Consider the following 22,830-nt stretch of genomic DNA (forward strand, 5'->3'; position numbering starts at 1 on the left):
ATTTTAAAAGTAAGTTAGAATTACGTAGAAATAGAGATGTAGCACTATTAATAAACCCTGAAACAGTGTTAGTAATAGACGTCGGTCTGTCTCCTGTCTCTGGCTTGAATTTTTGAAGAGGTACTCGGACTTCACTTACATGTACATTAAAGCATGACATTTCGAGAAATGGGCAGGAAGAGAAGTCGTGTGGCAATATTACATGCAAAATTATAAAGATAAGAATTTTTCTTGCAAGTAGGCTATTGCGAACATACATATGTATGCCCAAATGTTGAAAAAAATTGTGGGACATGTGTCTTCTGGCAGTTACCCAACCTAATTTCTTTATAACTTGTAAAAATTTAATATATTTATATCAGTGGTAGAGTAAGGTTCGAAAATCCACTTACATGTAGACTTAAATCTTTTAGCGATTTAAAAGTATGCAGACTTACTATACCATTCTTGAAACATATTTTCTTTCGTAGAACATATTGTAAATAAATATCCATTTATGCGTACTCTCTAAATATAATAAAATATTAATAAAATAACATAACATCGTTCAGAATATACATTTTAAAGACTCCTCTGGGGACAACTTTAATAATATACTGTGATATAAAAACGAATTTAACTTTGAACTTATATATAGAAACAGATGCACTTTTATTTGTGATTGTGCATAAATTCCCGGAAAATTCCCATTTTGGGGAATCTTCCCGGGAATATTCCCGAGAAATATCTTCCTGGGAATTTACCCACCACTAGTCTTGTCATTTTCTCGTCATAGGACAGTTTGTGCATGTGGATAAAACCTTCGCCGTTGTTCGAATTGCTAGCGCGTGCCATTTGTGCACGTGGTCCCGAGTTCGATTCCCGACGTAAAAGTGCTAAAAATTAATTTTACAATCAGTTACTTTAATTAATTACCCGTCATCACCGCAGAAGTTAGAGAAAAAAGAGACAAAATCTATTATGCCAATAGTTTTGAGTAGCATGTTCTTAATTACAGTGGAGTGTCGTTAATTCGAACTTGGATAATTCGAACAGAAGTCCATTCCCCTTGAGAACTGTATTGAAAACAATAGTAAAAAAATCGTGAATAAATCGAACTTTTGAACCTATGTTTTGGGTAATTCGAAGTAAATACAGTTGAAAATTTTTAATGTTGGACAGATGTAAACAGAGAAATACAGTTTTAACGTGTTTTCAGTTATCCAGATGTAGCCATAGGGAAGAGAAATACAAAAGATAAATAGAAAATTTATGTAATGATAAAGATAAAGGTGAGTTGGGGAAGAAGTAAAGATAGAGAACGTGTGCCAATCTCATCTTGTTTCAGAATTGGTTGAAAATTTAAGGTGAGTTATCGATAAAGTCAACCGAATGTTATTAATATCGTATTCCACGCAATACATGAAATTCAAGATTCATTAACCGTACAAAAACAATCAAATTTAAGCAAATAAGGTTTACGACTTCTTAAAAGTGAGAACAGAATATTCAAATTGTTACTGGTGATTAATTGTTTGGGCTATTCAACGTATGTTGTAGTGTTGTACGTAAATATATTTCCCATTGTACACGTAGTTTGAATTATGTGGAGTCAATGTCTTAACACAAATAATAAGCTGCTTTAAAGGTAAAGTCTACACCATATGAATATGTTTTTGATGCACAGTACTGTGGTTTGTTTGTTGTTATAGTATATGTGAAAATGAATGTTCTTGGATAATTCGAAATTTTTTCGTGTGCCCTTGGACTTCGAATTAAAAAGAGTCCACTGTATATGATATTGTAGTTAAATTCTGAATTGCAAAATAAATTACTATCAGTATAGAATATGCATTGTAGGAGAGCTGCAAAGTGGTACTATTCTATTTTTATTGGAGACACGGTGGCTGAGTGGTAAAGCTCTGCTAGTTCGTTTACCGTCCGTCAAGCGGGTTTTGTAGTTGAAGAACAAAAACGTATACGTGGGTTTTCGCGGTATTCTGCCGTTTCCTTCCACCTTTCTTACTCTACCGTTCATTCATTGCTGTCATCGCCGTCTGCCTTGGTGCATAATTAAGTAACATTAAAGTAGAAGTAATAAAAGCTAGAACCCCTTCTTCTTAATATAAAAAATGATTAGCCCGCTGGCCGGATTCGGGCTTAAAAAGCATGAATCACATCTGGCCTGAGTAGTAAATTATTAAATATACAACCATACTTCTCGGGCCTAAATTTGTAAATGTGCTTTACAACGACACTTATTGGACAGTTCTTTCTGGAAAACTTACAAAGCACAACTGCATAATTAAACTTCCAATTGCTGTAAAAAAATACAACTTTCAACAATACAATACAATACAAAAAATACAACTTTCTTTGTAGTTTCCAGCTAAAGAAATTCTTACAACTTTCTAAATTGGAGAAAGCACAAACTCCTAATTTGTTACACTTAACTTCTAAATATGAAAAGAAATATATTATTTATTCAGTAGAGTTAGTTGTAGAATAGTTGCAAGTAAAAGGTACAAATCTGAAACCAGTTAGGAAAATATTTCCAATCCTTATTCTTGAAATATTATCAAACTGGTTATTGGTAATAACAGTTTTTTCGCTTCTCAAAACAAAAGATATAATTTGAAACTGTCTTATCGGTAATAACTGAGCGAAAAAAATTTGTTGCTATATGAGACAATATAAAACATACAATTATGTCCGTAGATAACAGAAACTAAAATTATCCTTTTTTTTACCTACTCTAAATTTTGACTTTTCATTTACGCGCTTTCAGGACCTAAGGTGGTGGTGTTTCATTTCAAATCACGTTATGGCAACCAGATGAGTGAAATAATTAGTGATCATTTTCTACAATCTAGGAAGATATAATAATATCCTACGTAAGAGTTATACAATTATACCCGATGCCATTTTCGATTTCGAGTGTTGGATATTTTAAAGATTATTATAAATAATTTCATACATAACTGGAATCATTACGTATTGTCCACGATTGCTCAATAGGTTATGATTATTAATGTATATATTAACAATCTCCAACCGTCGTGCCTAAATTGCATGGGGATAAATCAACGAGTGATGGTTGAAGATCGCTAGTACTCACCATCTGTAATGAGTAGGTACGAAGTGGAACAGAAGAAAACCACATAAATTAACTTTCATTTAGATATTTGTATTTTCTGAAATATCATGTTTTAATGTTGTTGACGCAGACTGTGTATAACACATCAGATCACATATCTTAAGCATCTAAGAAGTCAATCACGAATAACTCGAACATAGCTGAGATACACATACCTTTTAGTAGATGACGCCTGGACTGATGTTGAAGTTCTCGATGATGAATATCTCGTGCTGCCAATAGTCTATATTCGCTGACTATTGTTCAACCATACTCCAAATTAATGGTTGTACTGGATACTGTTAGATCTCCCTAGATCTACGCCTTTACTGGAATCACAGTTGAATGACTACTGTGATAAGAGTACAAGTGGTTCTCTTCGTTGATACTCAACTTCTGATGGTCCACTTCTGATCCAAATCCTTTCGGTCCATAGGTTTTTATACTCAGTTTCCAGACATCCTGGAATTCACGTTGTTGACTTTTTGTATATCTCAGCTATTGGTAAAACATTGGTTTCACCCGAATTACATCGTGATCAAATTCTCAGACCAACAAATTTCTGCAAACCTGACAGTTATGCCACAGTCAAAGTGTGTCAATGTTACACCATTACATCTTGATGACATTTCACTTCTTTAACAAAAACATTACAAATCACAATTCACAATAACATACAAACTGACGACTTAGCGTATAGCCGTAACCAAAACATAACATTCAACGCATATACAAATTATTGACGTAAACACATAAACACGAACACGTGTTTACACTATATGTCAACATTTCATTATTATCCTTTGACATAACATTTAATAATTAAGATGCTCTATTCCCAAAATAATATGTTCCTAAACCGTATATATCCACATGCCCCTCCTTCAAAATGAGGGAACTGCGTTCTCGAATAAATTTCTTTCCAGAAATTGACAAAAATCCTTGGTATAAAATACAAAAATAATTGATTATATTTCTCCAACACCCAGTATATATATATTAATTTAACTATTTATCATGTTTTTTTAAAAAAATCTGTCAAACATCGTTTATTTATTTACATTCATTCTGGTTTTTAAAAAAAATATTGTCGAGAGTTTTACAAAAGTATCGGCTCGTGCCATCTATTGGATTATACACATAACTGTATGTAACTGTCTAGCACTTTCTGTGCTCTGAAACACATATACATATACTTTTTGTTCTCTCGTTCTCGAAAACTTTCCGTTGCTTTTAGTAGCAAAGTCCAAAACAGTGTTTGTTATCTCTGCACTTGTTTCACTAGTATCAGTGTCTACATCACTGATGCTTTTTAATGAACATAACACACTTTATTGTACACTATTTATGTCGTCATAATACACTAATACATTCAAAAACAACGTCTCTTCTCGTTGCATGATTTTTACAACACAATTAAAATTCGAAAAATATCAATCACTTTACTATTAGTATCTTTCCTATCCGTAGAGTTAGCAACTCTGCGTCACTTCCTTCCGTAGATTGATGGCTCAGCAAAGTTTTTGGCAATGACATTGAGATAATTCCACGTATCTTCCTATTTGCCGCGTCGCTTCGATACTTACAGTTGACTATGAAAACGTGTCCGCACTTTTCGTTAAAAATTTGGAAAATTGCTCACAGAATCAAAATATCACACGGTCTTACATAAAGTTTTTCACTTCTCGAGTTCGTGGATAAATGTCTATCCGTGTTTTCCGTCTCGAAATTAGATAATTCCGTGATTTTTAGTGCATCTCTCTGAGTTTTGGTGCTGTGGGACATCTCGTGTGTACCAACTGTGTCTGAGTTATTTTGTGTTACCTCTCTGTGCTTTTGATAGAGTTCTGAATTATTTTCTGTGTTACTAGTGTGTTTTCTAGTGTGATTTTTATCTACTACTGCATAAATTGGAAATGATCCGTAGTGTTCTATGTATTTAACATCGTCATATACCGTATTTTTATTTTCTACATTTCCTATCTGTTCTTTCTTCCTACTAAATTTACGTAATTTAATAACTACATATACTATAACTATAAACGTCGCTAGTACTAACACTGTTAAAGTTGTTAATGCAATAGTAACTACCATAAACTTCTTCTCCATATTGCCTGTAAATATAAATAACTAGTTGTGAAATCCCGTTTTTATTTATCTCAAAAACTAACATTACTAAATCGTTGTCTATGGTTCTTTTTTGTAAAAATATTCCATACTTTTACCTAAGACCTAGTATCAATGTCCTAAATTTGCACATTATTCTCTATAAAATGCATAATTGATGCATATTCTAAATAATGACTAGTGTTCTAATAATTATGTAACCTAATCGGATACTAAAATGCTATCCTCGTTACATTTTAATTCGTTTGACGCCGTATTTCTCATTTTTTTAAAGTCGTAAAGTCCTACATTTTCATGCATATTTATGTACTTAAATACACTTTACTGCTGGTTTTACTGTTATATGTAGGTACTACTATCTTTATTGATGTTTATTCCATCATTCTTTAACATTACAACGTTCCATTTAGTTAGAAATAATTCCTATTGCCTCAAAAATCATCGTGAATGAGAGTAACTCGTCATGATTAGGCGTGGCTTGTTGCTATGTGGCTGCCATCTTGCTTAGAAGCTCCGACCCTAGCAACGGGTTCCTCTCGTTCGCGAGAAGCATGATTGCATCTTCCTCGAGAGTAGTAACTTTCAGTGAACTGAAATGCCACAAGCTGTTTCTTCTATCCACATGAATATTGAATTAACTAATGAACTGAATACTTTAACTTATTATTATAATAATAATAATCAATATGCCAATTGATTATTCTATAACAATAATGAATCAATAATTTTACTCTCATTTTTTAAAAAAACTTGAATTTAGAAAATGAATTTTGACTAAAAATAACGTGTTTACATACAACTTAATGATAATTATAGACATGATGCATTATGACTGTATTCTATTCTGATTATTTCTTGTCTATTATCTATGATTTTTCTTACTTTTCTATTCAAACTATTTACTTTCTTTTAACGACTTTTCATACTTTTTCATTCTTTTTACGACTTCTATTCATAATTCGTAAGCTTACTGAACTAGTTTATATCACTAGCATCTATAATATCTATTATTTATCTATTTGTCTAGCTTTACTCATAGATAATTCTTTCTACTTCTTCTCTTTTTGCTTTTGTTTTCCATAGCTTTGAGCTACTGATTTCACTAATATTATGTTGTTATATAACCTAGCTATTATCTACTTACATGCTTGTATCTATTTTCATCTATGATGATCTATTAACTATGCTTATTCTCTATTGCTTTTCTTTTTGTACCAAAACAAAGAGTTTTGCCGTATTAGTACTGCGTAACCGTTCTTATTCAACAAGTTATTCGTTTCACCAAATCAAATAGAGCAATCCTAGTTTTGTCTAGGACCACATAACCAAGGCTTTTCGACTCGCAACTACCTCATGCTGGAGGTAAGTATTTCTACATGTTACCAATTGTTTCATATGTTAATCAAATATTCCTTTTCAGGTTTTTATTGCAACTTAGAATCTTTTTTAAATAAACTCCATTCTTCTTCATATCCGAAAATGTAAAAACTTTTTTTCACAACCCAAGGCACATACAATATTGATTTACATACTATGCTTACTTCATTAATACTTATTGATGATGATTATTATTATGATTATTATTATTATGATTATGATTATTATTATTATTATTATTATTATTATTATTATTCTTGATTTTGAACTTTATACTGCCTAATTGATCTATAAAGCTTACAATACAATACTAATAACAATAACGTCGTCGAAATTAATGCATTATTATTCCAAATATTACATATATGATATAATCTGTTTTTAGATGTAGTTCTGGGATTGATGTATCGACTTTTAATTTTAATAATTCTTCGGTTAAACTATTTAACTCCTGCGTATGCAATGTAAAATTTACTTGCCTCTCCGTGCAATTTCCAATCAATTTAATATGTTTATTTTGAACTTGAATTATCCGCTTGGTTGGAATTACCAGCTCTCCTATTATTATGTTGTCAAATTTATCATACTTTAGGAAACTTGATTTAGATTTAGTTTGATCAAGTTTTGTGGAAGTAACTTCTTGATGTACGCTTCCTTTTCAATAGAAGAATACATCACACCTGCGTGTGTATATCTGAATATCACATTCCCCAAAAATTTCTCAGAATTCTGCTGGCATCCTTCCACAGAATTATTTAAAATAATATTGTTTAGACACTTTGCTTTATTATCCATAGTTATGCTTTCACAGAAATACAGAAAACTTTTAAATTCGCATTTACTTTTATCTAATGAATGATATTTACCTTCCGCCAAGTAAACTGCTTCCGGTAATTCATAAAATATTCTGGTATTATTTATTAAGTAGCCCATAGATATTATATCGTACATTATTGAAATACTAGTATCATATATTATCGGAGTTTTTAATATTAAATCAATATTATTTTCTTCGTAATGATATTTTACTAAATATACGCTAGACATTTGGTAAAACATCCCAATGTCTGACCTATAAATAGTATTCTTCAACACATCATGAAGACTTATTAACCTTTTAACATCAGCATTAGATAATATATGATATGTTAATTGATTATTTAATATGCTATTTACTATTTTATTTACTCTCTCCTGTACAAGATGAGCAAACAAATTTGCCATTATCTTGCGTTGGGATTAATGCAAATAACAATATAGCTCTTGAAATTTATTTTTAAAATCTTGCAATACATGTTGCACTTTTACTACAATTCCATGGACTACCGAAATTTCATTATTAAACGATTTTTTTAGATTTTTAATTTCACTTGTTAATAAATTTTCGTGTTTATTTAATTTATCAATAGAATGAGACAACTGTTGATTATGTATTAGGTTATATGTCGATAGACCAATAGACGATAATCCCAGTAACCACGAAAATATAAATCTTTTATTTCTATGATTATTATTACACCTAGTTTTTCCATTTTCATAGACAAAATGACACAGTAATAAATTTACTATGTTTTGCCTAAATTCTTTTTCTTTTACAGCATAGTCGTTAAGAATTTCGTATGCATCAGTACATTTATCATGTACTGGCACAGATTCTTGAATATTCAAATGCATCTTTACAGTAGTAAACACCATATTCGTAGCATGTAAAGCATATGCATTCTGCGTCAAAGCTAATCCAATTTCCGTTAATGTTATCTGTTGTTGTTTCTCCTCTGCTATGCCAATACTAATCAATAGTATTTGAAAAATGAAAATCTTGAACATGATGTTAACTGCAAATAATTGAAACTTAGAATTACTACCTGAATTTAATTTATTTATTTTAATTATTTTCTACATCTTTTATTGAATTAATACTTATGTTTTTATTTATTTAATTTACGTTGTATGTGTACCTTGGATTATTCAACAATTCAAACAAATTTACTACATATCTCTAATTTAAAAAAAAATTCTCTATTTTCCTAATCAATCTAAATTCTGTAAACAATACATATTTACCAGTTAAGGGATTTTCAGATGGAAACCAAAATCTCCTTTGATTTCGGGACACGGACTTTTGTTGATAAACAGCGGTCCATCTCGCTGTTTCACTGATAAAACATTTTGTCTACAGATCCCTAACAAACAAAAACAAACTTATATCCTTAAACTTATCCGTGTTTTGTCGTCGCAAAAAAATTTTAACTTTTTGTGATGTAGTCTTTGAGTCATAAAACCTCTTGGTTATCTCACGCGTTGTTTTTTTTTCTTTTTAGACATCACTGTCTAAATCCGAATCATCATCTTGCCTATCAGAATCTTCATCATTCGCGCTAATAAATGGCTTTAAACGCCTTATATCAATTGTATCAATCTTCTCTTGTCCTTTCTTCGTCTCATATTTTACTTTATATGAATTGCTATTCATTTTCTGCACTATAACTCCACGAGTGTTGAATCTTTTCCCAAAACAAGCTGGAATGTCTGCTCTCGGCATCTCACGTATCCAAACTTTTTGACCAATGTCAAAGTTAGGTTGAGAAAACTTCTTCTCGATCTGCTTCTTTTGAGACTTAAACCGTTTCTGCAAATTTTGGTACGCTACCTTCCTTGCTTCTTTGACAGTTCTTATTCGCTCCTCATTTTCTACATACTCACAAGGAATGTCCAGATCTTGTTCCAAGAACGTTCTGGGTTCACGCCCTGTAAGCAAATAATATGGCGAGTGTTTTGTTCCGTCGTGAATCTGCGTATTCATGGTAAAAACTATGCAAGGTAAGATTTCGTCCCAATTTTGAATTCACGGTCTATATAGTGCTTCATGACCTGCTGGATGGATCCTATAGCTCTCTCAGATGTTCCTATATTATAGTGAGCATCCGTATTGGCGAAGTTCAACCTCATACCAAAACGCTCTGCCATTTCTTCCATTACTCGGCTTCCATGTGTACTATGCCGGTCCATGGCTAGAATCTCAGGAATGCCATGCTTCGTGATCAGCTCTTCAAAAATTACTTCTGCTATAATCTCGGAAGTTATAGCGGTAACTGCTTTAGCTATTACATAACGTGTAGCACTATCTACAAATACAATCACATATTTATTCCGATGATTTTTAGATCTTTTAAATGGCCCAATCTCATCCATAGTTACATGCTGGAATGGCATATAACTCGGGTACGTCTGTGGATGCAATGGTGTCCTACCAGCTTTACGCTTCTGAATCTGACAACTGATACACTGGCTGACTTTCTCTCGGAAAAGTCTTTTCATATTCGGGAAATAAATAGATTTTAATGCCCGATTATAGCCCTTAGTATAGGAATAGTGTCCTCCTCCATAAATCGAACAATGAAGGTTTTTAAATACTTGTTCCCTTAATGAAAAAGGAATGCACAATAGAAATTTCTTTCCATTTGCCATCTTTTGTGTTCTGAAAAGTTTTCCGTCTTTTACTACATACCAGCGAGCTTGTCTTTCCGCTTTCTCGTCTGCTACCTCAGGATGTTCAATAGCCTTCATAATTGGTCCGAAGAAAGAATCTTTCCTCTGCAATTCAGCTACGTCTACGTCTTCATCGAAAGTGATGTTTACTTCGAGATCTTCGGTCTTTACTGGTAACGCATCCAAATCAATGTCTTCATCGGTAGGTTGAATATCGGTGTTTCTTGACAATACATCGCTCGGGTTCTTCTCACCTGAACAATGCACCGGCGTATACTGGTATTGTGCCATTTCTAAACTGTATCGCAACAATTTCGGTGATAATTTTGGCGTTGTTTGTAAATATTTAATACATCTACAATCAGTGTACAACTCGAACTCTTTGTTATACAGATAGTAGTTGAATGCTCTAAAGGCACTTACCACGGCCAAAATTTCTAACTCTACTATGTGTCTTCTAGTTTCATTCGGTCTTAACACCCTACTATAATATGCAATAGGGGTCCATTCTCCATTTACTTGCTTTTGCATGAGCACAGCTCCTATTGACTTCGTCGACGCATCGGTATACACTCTCGTCTCTAGATTTTCTCGGAATGGTGCTAATAAAGGTGCATTCATCAATGCATCTTTTAATTTTTCAAAGCTATTTTGATGTTCCTCGGTCCATACGAATTTGTGGTTTTTCCTCAACAACTGTTGAAAACTAGCTGACATCTCTGCATAGTTTTTACAAAATTTTCGTACGTAGTTCGTCAACCCAAGGAATGACTTAAGTTCTTTTGCGCTTGTGGGTGGCTTACAAGCTTTTATTGCCTGAATCACTTTTGGACTTACTTCATATCCGGCCTCGCTCACAATGTGACCTAATGCCATTACCTTTTCCTCCATAAAGTGACACTTTTCTACCGACAATTTTAAACCATACTTTCTTAGTCTTTGAAAAACTGAATGTAATAGCGACACCATCTTTTCTTGATTGTTTACATAAAGGGATACGTCATACTTGTAATATGACACCGCTTCCGGATAAACGTTAGCTAATGTCATAGCCATGATTTTCGTATATATGGCGGGCGATTGGATGTATCCCATCGGTAGTTTGAAATATTGGTAAGCACCGACGCCAGGAATGTTAAACGCTGTGTACTTTCTTGATTCCTTAGAAATCGATACAGTGTGGTAACCACTTTTAATGTCAAGCACGCTAAAGAATTTATGACCCCCCCATACATGTTAGAATCTGATGTATGGGTGGCAACGCCACAGAATGGAATTTTACGTGTTTATTGAGCCTCCGACAGTCGAGACACGCTCTGATCGCTCCATTAGGCTTTTTGACGAATAACATAGGTGAATTGTAAGAGCTATTACTCTCCTCGATGATGTTCTGTTCGAGCAGGATGTTTATTTGCTCTTTAACCTTGTCTCTCATCGCAATTGGTATTGGATACTGTTGCCTTCTAAAAGGAACTTCCGTTTCCAATTCTATTTTATGTTCTACGCCTTTAACTCTACCTAACTCATTTTCTCTCCACGCAAAAACATCTGCATAATCATAACATAGCTTTTCCAATTTCTTTTTAATTTCCGGTTGAGTTTTCTCGCCAAATTTTAACCTTGCTTTGTCATAATTTTTCCTTGCATCTAACACCTCTTCAATTTCATCATCTGTTAATCCTTCCTGTCTCAATTCTGACTCACTAACACATCCTTCTGCATCTCCAACTTTCAAATTCCTTGTTAACATTATTGTCTTGTTCGATGGATTTATTATTTCTAGACTCCGATTTTCTTTTGACAATATCGTTCTAGGTACAAATACGTTGTACTGTGTTTCTAATAACTTATCAGGTTCTAATAGGTACTCGTTGTTTGCCCAAGAGTTGACTAGGTTGACTTCAACAGTCGTCCTAGTTCTTGGTAACAATTTCACTCTATGTCCTAAGACCCATTTCGGTTTCAAACTTGTCTTTATACTAATCGCGATATTATCGGAAACTGCTCTTGTTTCCTGATCATTTCTACAACTTCTAGTCGGTCTCCCGAACCTTTGAACTATGATTTTACTATTTCCGTAGTATATTTGACAATTCTGTGTTCGCAAGAAATCGTTCCCGATTAACATTTGGTATGGAAAATCCTTTATTATTCTAAACTCTTGATGAAATGTTTGATTCGATATTTTAAATTTAATTACTGCTAATTTATTAATTACAAGTGTATTTTCCGCAATACCCATAATCTTTGTTTGTCGTGGAATAATTCGCGCACTTGGTGGCACTAATTTCTCATTAATTATCGAAATTTGTGACCCACTGTTAAGAAGTGCTTTAATTTGTCTATTTTCTATCTCTAATGATAAATATACCATATTATTTTCCAAATTTACTGAGGCAATTACTTCTCGTGTTCTTACGTTTCTGTTCCCTGTAAATGCGCCTCGCCCATTTACAGATGTATTCAGTTTAAATGACTAGGACCTGCGGTTTGGTAGTATGTTGTACCATTCACTTGTGCTGGTACAACTTGCACAAATCTTTGCTGATTATGATTATCAGAATAATGGAATTGTTGACAAGAATTCTGACAACTGCCTTGCCAGTTTCCCTGTTGACCACGTCCACGATTATTTCTCCAAAATCCACCTCGATTACCACGTTTGTTGTAAAAACCATTATTACCTCTATTACTGTTTTGACCTCTATTATTATTATTTGACCAATACTTGTTTTTATTTCCGCGATAATTATTCCGATTATTACCTTTATATTGCCGATTGTTTTTAAAATTTTGATTCTTTCCTTGTTTTCTACCATTATTATCGTGTTTTTCTTCTTCTTGCGTTTTCGCTGACAATGCGAGTTGCAATTTATCGATCTTTTTCTCTAATTCCGCGATCTGCGTTAGACTTTGCGGTTCTTGTTTAATTTTGAGTTCTTCCTTACTTTTCCTTACAACCACGTGATCCGAATCAGACTCACTTCCTTCATCTTCTACTTGTTCCCTAATCTTTTTGACTAGGTCTTTAATCGTAACTTTTCCAGTTTCTCTTTTCATGCGCTTCGCGATTTTACATTTATTCTTTTCGATCTTTTGTAGATCGTCAACGAACTTATCTAAACTAGAGTAGGCTATCGTCCCTACTTTCTCCATATAGTATGGATGTAATCCACCAACTATTATTCCAATTTTCTTTATGTCCGTCATGTTTGAGTCTAACCGTTCACAAAGAACGAGCATGTCATATACATAATTTATGACAGCCTCGTCTTCTTGCTGCAAACGTTCCTTAATTCTGTCTTCGATATCGAGCGTCACATTCGATTTGGTAAATTCTTCAACGATTTCTGCCTGTAAATCCTTGTATTGTATTTCCGCTGTATTTTTACGTTTCAGGAACAATTTAATCCATTGTCTCCCTACTCCTTTAAAAATGTTAGGTATTAACTCCTTTCTTTTGTTTTCGGCGATACCTGCCATCTGACAAGCATCGTCGAACTCATCAAAGAAAGAAACGATATCACTATCGTTCTTCAAATCAAACTTAGGTAGCTTATTTATATCCGCATAAAAAGTAATATTAGAAGCCATTTTAACGTCTTTATTGTTGCTATTTACTAAATTTTGATCTAAATTTATAATGGATGGAAAATCTTCTGACACGGATTTAGTTACCGGACTACTAGGGAAATTGAACACCGGTTCCTTACTTAAAATAATTTTAGGACTCGCGACTTTGTCCTGACTACTAGAATTATTTCGTCGTTCAGGTGTCCTTACACCAAATAAATTATGTACTTCAATACTAATTCCCTTATTTGCTTTCTGTGCCCTCGTCAACACAGTATTTTCATTCATTTATCAATATATACTTAATACAACTTATATCTTTGGCTACGAAGTGTGGGAGGGTGGTGCGGGTTAACCTGATTACTTAATCTACTAGAGTCAATTCCTAAGTTTTTCGAGATCCGAACCAAATCTCGTATTCAATTGGTGAACGTTAACACTACAAAATTTTACCATACTAAATTACTTAATCTCTAAATATATTAAACCGGGACTTGAACCATAGCTGTTTCCACCATAACACGGTGAGAGCTACACTAAAACTGTACCACCGCGGGACACTAGGACCGTTATAACACCAGCATATCTCCACCATAACAACCTCCAACCGTCGTGCCTAAATTGAATGGGGATAAATCAACGAGTGACGGTTGAAGATCGCTACTACTCACCATCTGTAATGAGTAGGTACGAAGTGGAACAGAAGAAAACCACATAAATTAACTTTCATTTAGATATTTGTATTTTCTGAAATATCATGTTTTAATGTTGTTAACGCAGACTGTGTATAACACATCAGATCACATATCTTAAGCATCTAAGAAGTCAATCACGAATAACTCGAACATAGCTGAGATACACATACCTTTTAGTAGATGACGCCTGGACTGATGTTGAAGTTCTCGATGATGAATATCTCGTGCTACCAATAGTCTATGTTCGCTGACTATTGTTCAACCATACTCCAAATTAATGGTTGTACTGGATACTGTTAGATCTCCCTAGATCTACGCCTTTACTGGAATCACAGTTGAATGACTACTGTGATAAGAGTACAAGTGGTTCTCTTCGTTGATACTCAACTTCTGATGGTCCACTTCTGATCCAAATCCTTTCGGACCATAGGTTTTTATACTCAGTTTCCAGACATCCTGGAATTCACGTTGTTGACTTTTTGTATATCTCAGCTATTGGTAAAACATTGGTTTCACCCGAATTACATCGTGATCAAATTCTCAGACCAACAAATTTCTGCAAACCTGACAGTTATGCCACAGTCAAAGTGTGTCAATGTTACAGCATTACATCTTGATGACATTTCACTTCTTTAACAAAAACATTACAAATCACAATTCACAATAACATACAAACTGACGACTTAGCGTCTAGCCGTAACCAAAACATAACATTCAACGCATATACAAATTATTGACGTAAACACATAAACACGAACACGTGTTTACACTATATGTCAACATTTCATTATTATCCTTTGACATAACATTTAATAATTAAGATGCTCTATTCCCAAAATAATATGTACCTAAACCGTATATATCCACAATATATATATTTTTGTTGTTTTGTTTAAGTTATCTTAAACAAATGATACACATTAGGATTTTTTTCCGCAGTATTAGGTAAAAATTCATATTATAGTACTGTACAAACTTGTATTTTACCATGCGTTAGGCGAAATAGCACAAGGTTCAGAAAAAAAATGTGCATACAAAAAATTTTGAAATAAGAAACTGATAATAATAAATAAGAGGAGCAACAATCTTGCGATTTTAATATCATTTCCGGTACATTTCTAACTCCTTATCATAATTATAATAATAACTATTATTATAAAAATCAAACAAAATAAATAACAATGAGCAACACCTACTGCGCTAGAAGACTATGGATTCGATAGTGATAGCGGCCCTATTTTATCATTTTCTCATCTCTACTCTTCCTAATATTTTGGGGTCTTTCACATCTATAGTACCCTACTCCATAATGTTAGTTATAAGTGTATATTAACTAGCTCTTATAAATTAGTATACGAATCGAGCTTCATCCTCCTAACGTCATGACAGGGAAAGAGAAAGAGTAAGTTAATAACATTTTTAACACTTCCTTTTCCCCAGTTAAGGTAAATCAAATAATGATATATAACCTACCGTTTAATCAAAACTATGATGTCTTGCAAAAAACAACGTTAAAGTACCATAACACGGGTTACTTTACACATCGGGCGTTACTTTGCACAAAATTTGAAAAGATTCACAGTACTCTGTCGGTAAAACCATGAACAGTAGAGAGGAAGTTTCAACTGCCACTGTAAGATAGAACATGTAACTGTATTTCAGCTATAATGTTTGCGGTTAAATTCAGGTCAAATTACCGGGAAAGTTTGTTCTAGTAGAGGTAAAGGCTGATAAAGGATGTAAAGGCACTCTAAAGGATAATAAAATTTAACAGATAACATCTATAAGAATTTCCCTCGAAGTTAAATTAGTTTCGTAGAATATTACCATGTATAATGGGACTTGGATGCAGTAGTTGAAATTGAAATGTGAAACGTTCTAAAATCATAAAAAACGTAAAACTCAGAGAAGGCGTTTAAGCCTGTACTAGGGGTTAATTTGCACCAGTGCAAAATACCGCTTAGATAGGAAACTGTTACCACTGGAGCCCCCTGTGTTTTAAATTTAGGTAAATTTAGTATTTAGGTAGATGCTGGAAGGAATTGCTTGTTAGAAAACAAATTATGAACAGTGGCAGATCCAGCAAAGTAGTATGAGAGGGGCTTCATTTAAAAAGACTTTTTTTTTTTTAAGAAATCACTAGACTTTTGGGGACTGGGCTTGCAGCTTATACACGTAGGAATTACTAGCAATAGATTTTTAGGCGAATCTTTACTTTGACTCAAACAGTGACTGCAACGATTTATCTGATCCGGTGTCGGGAGCAGTTTAGGAATGATTCCCAAAATGCTCCAGTTGGCTCCCAGAACCGGATCAGTTGAATCGGTTATAGTTACTGTCCGAGTCAAAATAATGTACAATGTTAGGAATTATACTATAAAGACAAGGGCCAAAATGTTACTAAAAACCATTCTTAATCAATCCAGGTGAAGTGGTGACTATCAATATTGATATCTATATGGGGACTACCAACCCACCCACACCCTACAATAAAAAATTCCGAAAAAAAATAATATTTAGTCAAACCACTACTATAAAGCTAACGTAAGAAGGAAAAAATTAAAGAAAACATTCATCACTAATTATAAATCAGTGAAGCATGACAAGGAAAAATAAATTATATTTCACCAAGATGATGGAACAACCACCAGCAAAGCAAATACATTGGTAAATACACAAATGCAAAGCAAATCAAGAATAAAAATAATATCAATTAAAAAACGAAAGCACTCGCCGTTTCGCCATACCAGAACACTCATAAATAATGGACTCATAGTTTCTGATTCCCGAAAAACTAAGATAGCAGCAACACATGCGCAATACTCAACTACACATTACTGAAAATGTTCCTTTCTGCACAGACGTCGATTTATTAAAGCGAGCAAACTTGTTATTATGACAAATAAGAGTAACCAATAAACGCCCACTTTTACCATACGTCGGGAATATCTTTAGTGTTCGACCACAACCATCACAGGTTTTCTCTAACTCAATTGAAGCACGGTGGTGAAAGGCGATATGTGTTAATATCCGAATCTAATACGAACTTATTTAAAAACGGCAAGTTCAAATTCTTTGTATTAAATTCATGTTACGGTGTCTCAATCGCACTTGCTAACTCGATCGTCGCCATGAAACGAAAATTCAATTACCCGCTCACCGCATTCCACCAGCAACAGCACACATCTACAAGTAGACAGAACATGTGACGTCACAGTAACAAACTGCCATATGACTGTACAGAGACAATTAATGCGAAAAATATGAACTACCACCAATCACTGAACTAAGACGTTACACCAAAAACACGAACAATTCCAAGTGACTCACGCAGAAACAGTCCCAGGAAGTGACTAAACCTGTAAGAACCGATTAAAGTCACTGTTTGAGTCTAATTGCAGACTTGCCAGTAAAAAAAAAATCTTGCAATTTTGGGTGGGTTTCAGCCTGAAAGTTACAAACCCCGTAAATCTTAAACTGATAAGTGTTCGGATCATATTCTTGGACAAAGGACCAAATCAAATCATTTTACAAAAATGATTTTTTTTCGTTAGTTGGCACTTTTTTGGGACATATTTTAAACTATTAGAATGTGGTTCCATAGTCGGTACCAGAAAATAAATAATTTCCTTTACAAATATCGATAATTCAAACTAAGTACTGATTATGTACCATCATTATCAATATCAATGAGGGTGGAAAAAAATCATGATTTAAAAAAAAAATCATTTTTGTTGATTTAAATCGATTTTTTTAAATTCAAATCTTTCTACTCGTATAATACAAGTCGCGAACTAAAGAAAAAACATTAGGAATTAGTTTTAAATGTTAATTATGCCATTTAAGTGAAAGTATTGGGGTTGAATTTTGAATTAATCCCCAATCGTTAACCTATTTCAATCCCAAACAATGTTTTTTCAACATTAAGGAAAAACTAAACCAACATTCATCTACATGACACTTTTTTTCTCACGAAAGTTACTGATATTTCGCAGGGGCATATTTAAAAACTGGAACTAGCTAGCGGCACGAAATACATATAAAAAGAAATTTCGCCTAAAATTAAATAATGTCATATGGAACCCGGAGTTTCAATGCCACGTTTACGAAAGCTATTCATTGACTTCTAGCCTTAGCGAATTGGATCCACTTTCTACTTCGTATTTCTATTTCTGCGAGTTGCATCTTAATACTGTCCTCCCATCTGCGCCTAGGTCTTCCTAATTATCTTTTTCCGATTGGTTTTCCAGTTAGGACTTTAAAAGCGTTCCTACTTCCTTCCATCCTGGCTATATCCTGTTCACTTAAGCCTCCTAGACTTGATGAACTTAACAATGTTTGGTAAACCGTATAAATTATGTAGTTCTTCGTTATGAAGTTTCCGCCATTCCCCATTCACATTCCTCTTGGGTCCGAATATTCGTCTCAGGATCTTGTTCTCAAGTACTTTCAGTGTAAGCTCTTCCCTCGTAAGCGACCATGTTTCGCAACCATACAGAGCAACAGGTATTATTATCATTTTATATACAGTATTTTAAGCTTTAAATTTCTCGTCAAAATTCGCGACGACAGAAGATTTTGAACTGATTAATAACAAGAATTCCCTGCTTTTAGTCGATATTTAAGTTCTTCGTGAATATGGTTTAGGTCGGTTAATATTAATCCTAGATATCTGAAAGTATCCACTTTATCAAAAGTATTATTCGATATTTTAACGCATCCAAAATTTGCCGAATTATGATCCCGAGGAACTTCTATGTATTTAGCACATAAATTTCGCTTAGTTTTAATTTTTTTAGGAGAGGGGGATCGGACCCCTTTATATGCGCACCTATTATCTGGAAATAAACAAAAAGACGTGGACACAATAGAATTTTCGGCTTAAATGTCCGTGGCGATTTCCCCGTAAGAATAGTCAACGATTTAAAAACCTTATGTTACGAGAAGAAAAAAGCAGGATTCATCCGTTATCCTTTCAAAACGGGATTTTCTCTAATTATCCTTTGCATGATACTCGTTTTCATACTGTGCTTGCACAAATTTGAGTCTCATTGTATTATGATTATTATCTTCCATAACCGAAATAACAGAACAGAAACGGAATTTTATTTATTTTCACTTTAAATTAATTTATTTCGGATTTAGATTTAAATCAATGATTTTTATTTTAAAAAATCAAATGATTTAAATCTTGATTAAAATCAGACTGATTTAAATCAATCCACCCTGATATCAATGTTAATAAAATGCATGCAGTTTTGTGTAGAGTGTAAAATGTTTAAATACTGAATGAAAACATTGCACAGAAACGTATGTTCAACATACTTTTTTGTATGTTGTTGAAAGTAACCACACCTATGAAATATATCACATTTCAATTTCAACAATTGCATCAAAGTCCAATTATACGCGCTAGTATTTTGGGAAGATACTAGCGCGTATAATTCCCCCGGGAAGATTCCCACTTTACCAACATTCTGCGTAATGCCCTAATCTGCACAGCAATCTTCTTTTTACTGGCGATCTAGCGCATGCTCGTTAGAGTTGTTTGTACATCGATTCATAAATCACGTACGTCTACTAAGCCCGTAAAGTGATCCTATATTGAGAAATGGAAGTCCGTACCCTAGAAATGATTGCTGGGAATCTAAAAAGTAGACTTCCTTGAAAGAAATTTGTGCAGCTATGAAATGGACTTGTGTACGGACCTCTACAATTAATGAACATCCATTGTTGGTATAAATATTCTTTATTTTGTATTTTGCTAATGTCTTTCTAAGCCCTCCGGAGAAATGAGGCTAGACCTATTTCTAAATCTTGAGTAAAATTACAAACTTCCATAGTTTTTGTTCCAATATAATACATTCCACGTTTAATTTGGAAAATTTTAGGATGAATATTATTCTCGCGATTTCTTATTTTACAAAAGTCTCTATATAAATAAAACAATATCGTCGAGTACCTATATTTTAAATGTGTCCAAGAATTAGCGAGTAATGTGTAATCAATAATAAACGAATCAATTTTTTTATCAAGATATAAACTACATAAGACTTGTATGAGTAGTGATGGGTAAATTCCCGGGAAGATTTTTTTCGGGAATATTCCCGGGAAAATTCCCAAAATGGGAATTTATGTACAATCAGAAACAAAATTGCATTCTATTACTTTATTATGATTTCAAAGTTGAATTAATTTTTATATCACAGCAAATTATTACTGTTGTCCACAGAGGATTCTTTAAAATAGATATATTCCGAACGGTACCATGTTACTTTCTTATCACTTTATTATATTTAGAGAGTACGCATAAATGTATATTTATTTACAATATGTTCTATCAATTATTGGGAATAAAATAATTTAGTTTCCGGGGATGGGGTATAATCAGAAACGAAACATATACAATCTATATATCAATCGATTCAGCTTGACAAAACAAATCGATCGATACCACATTTAACTACTTCCTGTTAACCACTTCCGGTTTACTGAACCTAATTTAGTTTCCTGGGGTGGGGTATAATAAGCAACGAAACATATGCAATCTATATATCAGTCGATTCAGCTTGACAAAACAAACCGATCGATACCAAATTTATCTACTTCCGGTTAACCACTTCCGGTTTACTGAGCCTAATTTAGTTTCCGGGGGTGGGGTATAATCAGCAACGAAACATATACAATCGATTCAGAGAGATTTATTATATTTAGAGAGTACGCATAAATGTATATTTATTTACAATATGTTCTATCAATTATTGGGAATAAAATAATTTAGTTTCCGGGGGTGGGGTATAATCAGAAAGGAAACATATACAATCTATATATCAATCGATTCAGCTTGACAAAGCAAATCGATCGATACCAAATTTAACTACTTCCTGTTAACCACTTCCGGTTTACTGAACCTAATTTAGTTTCCGGGGGTGGGGTATAATAAGCAACGAAACATATGCAATCTATATATGAATCGATTCAGCTTGACAAAACAAATTGATCGATACCAAATTTAACTACTTCCGGTTTACTGAGCCTAATTTAGTTTCAGGGGGTGGGGTATAATCAGCAACGAGAAATCTGTATATCAATTGACTCAGCTCGACCAAGCAAATCGATCGATACAGATTTTAACTTTTTCAGGTTAGCTTTATTTCTTTCGCCCTTTTCTTTTTGTGTTTTATCTAATTTTTACTTTTTGTCAGAAATGCTTTTAAATAAATATAAATCTTGTAAACTTAACTAAGAAAGTCGTGGGCCTTCAAAGAAACAAATGTTTTGGGGACAACTGTTAAACAATAATATGAGCACGTTCTTGGCAACGTCAACATTTAAGAATTACACTAGTTAACAAAGGTTTTGTTCATAAAAGGAAATACCTGTTCTTAAAGGAACTTTTTGCGCTGAATTCGAATATGCACTCGGTTTTTCTCCATCACGTACGATTTTCCCGTAACAGAGGGATTTTCGGGAAAAACCCTCAAAAATTTCCCTTTTCGTTTATTTTACACCCCAAGATCTTGTCCCCTTGCATATACTAACATAGAAATTATACCTAAGTATACTTTGATTCATATTTAACAAACCCTCCAAGTTTCGTAATAATCGCTTTATTCTTTCTAGAGAAATAAATATGTTTGTATGTATACTGTGCGTACTGTTTATTGCACCTTATAGTAATGCTTTCAGATCTCTTAAGTTGAGGTAAAACGTTTGGTTTATTACCACAAACACATACATAAAATATAATACAATATAATTTACAAGTGTGACAATTTACAATAAACAATAATACAAATGTACCAAAAGGTCATGAAAAGACAATCAAAACTATCACAATATATGAAACTTCCATTGGGTTACAAAAACGTACACTACTTCCTTCTTTTGTAAGAAATGTTGTATTCTCTAACAAGACCCCAACAATAGTCCCCCATCATTGAAGGATCCCATCGTCCCTGGTACCTTTTCTTCATTGCCATTATATCTTGGTGGAATCTTTCCCCCTGTTCGTCGCTAAGAGCACCTAGGTTAGCAGGAAAGAATCTGAGGTGGGAGTGCAAAAAGTGGATTTTTAAAGACATCCTACAACCCAACTCTTTGTATTTCTGTATCATGTTCTGTACGATTTCTGTGTAACTCTCAGCTTTATTATTGCCCAGAAAGTTGCGCACAACACACTTAAATGCTGTCCAGGCAGCTAGCTCAGCACTGTTTAACTTGCTGTCAAAGCTATCATCAAGCATTAATTTCCTAATTTGGGGACCAATAAACACTCCCGCTGAAATCTTAGCATCACTCAGGTTAGGGAACTTATCTCGCAAATACTTGAAACCTTCACCAGATGTGTCCATGGCTTTGACAAAGTTTTTCATAAGTCCTAACTTGATATGAAGTGGCGGTAGTAATATCTTATTAGGATCTACAAAAGGAGCGTATTTGACGTTGCATTCT

This window comes from Thermobia domestica, chromosome 7 (assembly GCF_964235325.1).
Source record: "Thermobia domestica chromosome 7, izTheDome1.hap1.1, whole genome shotgun sequence".
In the NCBI taxonomy this organism is placed as follows: Eukaryota; Metazoa; Arthropoda; class Insecta; order Zygentoma; family Lepismatidae; genus Thermobia; species Thermobia domestica.